Source organism: Chrysochloris asiatica, unplaced genomic scaffold (genome assembly GCF_000296735.1).
Source record: "Chrysochloris asiatica unplaced genomic scaffold, ChrAsi1.0 scaffold00235, whole genome shotgun sequence".
Lineage (NCBI taxonomy): Eukaryota > Metazoa > Chordata > Mammalia > Afrosoricida > Chrysochloridae > Chrysochloris > Chrysochloris asiatica.
The window spans coordinates 1,564,191-1,569,767 of NW_006408753.1; the positions used below are offsets into that span (position 1 = coordinate 1,564,191).

The window sequence follows — 5,577 nt, forward strand, 5'->3', positions numbered from 1 at the left end:
GGAACAGCTGGTAGTTTTGAACTGCTGACCTTGAAGCTCGCAGCCTGATTCGTAACCACTATGGTACCAGAGCTCCATATATAGCTATAGATATATAGATATATTCAACTTCAAACCATGTGAGCAATTGATGGTCTATTCCACAGCCCAGCTATAATTCTGTTTTAGCTGATGATACTGAATTTCTTCATCATCTCCTCGCATGCTAATTATTGTTGGTAGGTGCTTTTGAGTAAGCTCCACTCATAGAAAGCTTATGCACAACAGAACAAAACATGTCTCAGTCCTACATTGTCCTCACAACTGTTATTATACTTCAGCCCATTGCTGCTGTCACCTTGTCAGTCCATCATCTTGGGGGACTTCCTCTTTCACACTGACCCTCTAATTTACCAAGTATGATGTCCTTCTCCAGGGACTGACCCCTCCTGATAACATGTCTGAGATATAATTGGCCTAATCTTGTCATTCTGGCTTCTAAGGAGCATTCTGTCTATACTTCTCCCAACACACATTTGCTTATTTTTCTGACAGACCATGGAACTTTTAATACTCTTCTTCAACACCATAACCCAAATGCATCAATTCTTCTACAATCTTCCTTATTCATTGTCCAGCTTTCAAGTGAATATAAGGCTACTGAAAATACCATGGTTTATGTTAGGTGCACCTTAGTCTTCACACCAACATCTTTGCTTAAACACTTTAAACAGGTCTTGTGGTGCAGATTTGCTTAACGTAATATATCATTTGATTTCCTGACTGCTGCTTCCATGAGTATTGATTATGGATACAAGGAACAAAAGGTAAGGTTTTTACAACTTCTATTTTCTTCTCTATTTATCATGACGTTATTTACTGGTCAGATGGTGAGGATTTTTGTTTTCTTTACATTGAGGTGCAGCCCACACTGAAAGCTGTGATCTCTGATCTTTATCAGTAAGCTTTTAATTCCTCTTCAGAAAGGAAGTTGTATCATCTGTATATTGTAGGTTGTTGATAAGTGTTTGTCAAATCCTGATGCTATGTTTCTCTTCACATAATCCAGATTCCCAGATTATTTGCTCAGTATATAGACTGGATAAGTACCATGAAAGAATATAACATGGGTACACAACTTTCCTGATTTTAAACCAATTATCCTCTTTGTTCTATTCAAACTACTGCCCATTTTTCTATGTACAGATTCTACATGAGCACATTAAGTGTTCTGAAATACCCATTTTTTGCACTGTTATATATGGCTTGTCATGATCCACATAGTCAAAAGTCTTTGCATAGACTTTTGCATAGACATAGATCAAGAAATCATATGTAAATATCCTAATTTTCTCTGCTTTCAGCCAAAATCCATCTGACGTTGGTAATAATGTCCCTAATTATCCATGCTCTCATTTGAATTCAATTTTAATTTTTGTCAGCTCTCTCTCAACATACTATTGAAATTGTTTTTGAATTATCTTCAGCAACATTTAATTACATGTGACGTCAATGGCATTGTTCACTGATTTCAGCATTTCGTTGCTTTGAAATGGGCACACATATGGATCACTTTCCATTGGAATGCAGGTAGATATCTTCTAAATTTCTTCACATACATTGGTGAGCACCTCCAGTGCTGCACTAGTTTGCTGAAAAAAGTTCATCTTTTCCATTCTGTCAATTCCTAGATTCTTGTTTTTTGCCTGTTCCTTGTGTGTAGCTTGGACTTTGCTCTTCAGTGACATTGGTTCTTGATAATACACTACCTTTTGAACTAGTTGAACATAGACCATTTCTTTTCGATACAGTGACTATGAGTATTCGTTCCAGCTTATTTTGATGCTTTTTGCATTATTTAGTATTTTCCCCATAGAATCCATCTATATTTTAAGTTAAGTTTTGAGTTTTTTCTTCTGTTATTTTAGCTTCAGAAATGATGAAAGTGATTTTCCTTTTGGTTTTCTAACACCAGGAATGTGAACATTTTATTATAATACTTGACTTTATCTTCTTGAACTGCCCTTTGAAATTCTCTGTTCAGCTTTTTTACTTTCTCATTTTTTTTCCCATTCACTCTAGCTGTTCTATGTTTAATAACAAATTTCAGATTCTTTTCTGACAACCATTTTGGGTTTCTTTTCTTTTTTATCAACTTTTGTTTTCTCCTTCTATGATGTTCTTGATGGCATCCCACAATTCTTCTCTTCTTCAGTCATTAAAACCTAATGCACCAAATCTGTTCTTGAGATGGTCTCTAGATTCAGTTGGGATATCTTCAAAGACATTATTTTGGCTCTCATGGAGTTTTTTTATTTTTTTTAGCTTCAGCCTGAATTTGCAAAAGAGCAATTGATGGTCTGTTCCATAGTCAGTTTCTGGTCTTGTTTTGACTGATGATATTTATCTTTTCCATTATCTGTCATTACAGATTGGTGGTGGTGGTAGTGTGCTGTGGAGTCAGTTCTGACTCATAGCAACCCTTAACAGAATTTCCGAGGCTGTATATCTTTATGGGAGCAGAAAGACTCACTCATCTTTCTCCCTTGGAAGGGCTGGTCATTTCAAACTAATGACCTTGAAGTTAGCAGCCTGACTCATAACCACTAGCCTACTAGAGTTGATTTCTGTGTATTCCACTCTTTGAGGTCCATGTTTATAGTTTTTGTTATTTATGTTGTTTAAAAAAGAATTTGCAATGAATAAATCATTGGTCTTGCAAAATTCTACAATATGTTCTCCAGCATAATTTCTATCTTCAAGGCCATAGTTTCCAATTACTTACCCTTCCTCTTTGTTTCCAATCTTCACTTTCCAATCATCAGTAATTATCAATGCATCTTGATTGCATGTTTGATCTCTTTCTGACTGAATAAATTGGTAGAGTTCTTCATTTTCATCATCACTAGTTTTAGTGGTTTGGTGCATAAATTTGAATAATAATGGTATTTACTGGTTTTGCTTGTACATGTTTGGATATTTTCCTAACACAGACAGTATTGTATTTCAAGACAGATCTTGAAATATTCTTTTGCTTATGAACGTGACATTAGTCCTCTTGAACATGTTATTCCCAGCATAGTAAACCATTTAATTGTCTAATTTTGAATGGCCAATGCCAGTTCAATTTAGCTCACTAATGCCTAGGATATGGATCATAATATATTTCATTTCATTTTTGACAGCTTCCAATGTTCCTAGGTTCATGTTTTGTACATTTCATGTTCTGATTATTAATAGAAATTTTCAGGGTTTTCTCCTCATTTTAAGTTGTGCCCCATCAGGAAATGAAAATCAGAAAAGCTTTACTCCATTTGTATTACCTTGGCCAACTCTACTTTTAGGAGGCAGCTTTTCCCCATTCATACTTTCAGCACCTTCCAATCTGAGGTTCTCATCTTCTGGGACTCTATCTGAAAATGTTCTACTGCCATTCATAAGGTTGTCAGTTGCTAAACATTCAGAAGTAGCCTGTCTTTCCTTCTTCCTGCTCTGTCTTTTAGGGTCTATCATTGCTGTGGTTTGTTCAGCTTCTTGAGTGCTTATCTCTTATCTTTCAGGATGTTAGGGAATTTTTCTTCCAGCAACTCTTCAACTATTGCCTCTGTGGTCTTCAGTGATCCTTCCTTTTCTGGAATTCCAATAACCCTCAGGTTATTCCTCTTCATATTGTCTTACATGAATCTTAGGCTTACTTCAAATTTTTTTAAATTATTTTTTTTCTGCTTGCTCTTCTATATTAGCAGTATTGAGAGATTTGTCTTCAAGCTCACTATTTTTGGCTTCCTTTTTATTAAATTCTACTCCTTTGCCCTTTCAGTGTATTGTCATTTCTAATATTTTATTACTAAATAATATATCAGGTCCAAAACTTTGGACCACTTTTTGCAGGTTCTGAATCATTTCAAATGTTATTTCTCTATGTTATTTGATTGTTTCTGTAGTACTTTCCTGACTTCTTCTTTATTCTCGACTCCTATGTGGAGCATTTGGATATATCTCAATATCATTCTCTCGAATTCCTTCACAGGCGGTTTCAAAGCCTGCCCTCCTTTCAATGGGAAGTATAGATCTAATTCCAGCTCATGATACAACCTTGCTTGCTGAAAGCGAAGAGGACGTAAAACATTTACTGATGAATATCAAAGAGCACAGCCTTCGGTATAGATTGCATCTCAATGTCAAGAAAACAAAAATCCTCACCACTGGACCAATAAACAACATTCTTATCAATGGAGAAAAGATTGAAGTTGTCAAGGACTTCATTCTTCTTGAATTAACTATCAACTCTCGCGGAAGCAGCAGTCAAGAGATCAGACGACGTATTGCATTGGGCAAATCTGCTGCACAGGAACTTTTTAAAGTATTGATGAGCAGAGATGTCAGCTTGAGGACTAAGGTGCACTTGACCCAAGTCATGGTATTTTCAATAGCTTCATATGGATGCGAAAGCTGGACAGAGAATAAGGAAGACTGTAGAAGAATTGATGCCTTTGAGTTGTGGAGTTGGAGGAGAATACTGAAAGTGCCATGGACTGCCAAAAGAACCAATAGATCTGTTTTGGAAGAAGTGCAAACAGAGTGCTCCTTGGAGGCCAAGATGGCTAAGCTTCGTCTCTCATACTTTGGACATATTGTCAGGAGGGAACAGTCAGGAGAAGGATGTCATGCTGGGTAAGGTGTAGGGTCAGAGAAAAAGGGAAAGACCCCTAACGAGATGGACTGGGCAGGTGGCATCATTGATGGACTCAAGTGTGGCAGCGGTAGTGAGGTTGGCCCAGGATTGGACATTGTTTCGTTTTTCTGTGCATGGGGTCGCTATGAGTCAATTTCAACTCGATGGCACCTGACAACAACAACAATTTTGTCTTGTTTCTGGATATGAGCTGAGAACTTCTGTTGTTGTTGTTGTTGTTGTTGTTGTTGTTTTGGCATTTTTAATACTTAGATGTATTTTCAATAAGTAGATGAATATATGTTGGTGTACCAACACTCATCTGTCAGTTTGTTGTACTGTGGTAGCTTGTGAGTTGCTGTGATTATGAAAGCAATGCCACCAGTATTTTAAGTACCAGCAGGTCACCCATGGTGGACAGGTTTCAGCTGAATTTCCAGATGAAGACAAACTAGGTAGAAAGAGTGATGAAATACTTCTGAATATTTATTTAGTCACTGAAAACCTTATGAATAGCAGAGAAACACTGTCAGATATAGTGCCAGAAAATGAACCCCTCAGATTGGAAGGCACTCAAAATGAGACTGGGGAAGAGCTGCCTCCTCAACGTAGATTTGACTGTGTTGATGTAAATGGAATAAAGCCATGGGAGAAAAGCCCACAGGACCTTCATTTGCTGATGGGGCACAACTTAAAATGAAGAAAAACAGCTGTAAATGTCCATTGAAAATTGGAACATGGAACATACAAAGTATGAATCTGGGAAAATTGGAAGTTGTCAAAAATGAAATGGAACACATAAAAATTAATATCTTAGACATTAGTGAACTGAAAGGGACTAGTATTGGACATTTTGAATCTGACAACCACATGGTTTATGATGCCGGGAATGACAAATTGAAGAGGAATGGTGTCGCATTCAT

At 36.8% G+C, this 5,577-nt stretch overlaps 1 pseudogene; it reads left to right on the forward strand.

The window, feature by feature from the left end:
• The window catches only part of LOC102834377, a 5,982-nt pseudogene extending 4,063 nt beyond the window's left edge, over nt 1-1,919 (forward strand).
• The last annotated feature ends 3,658 nt before the right edge of the window (nt 1,920-5,577 follow it).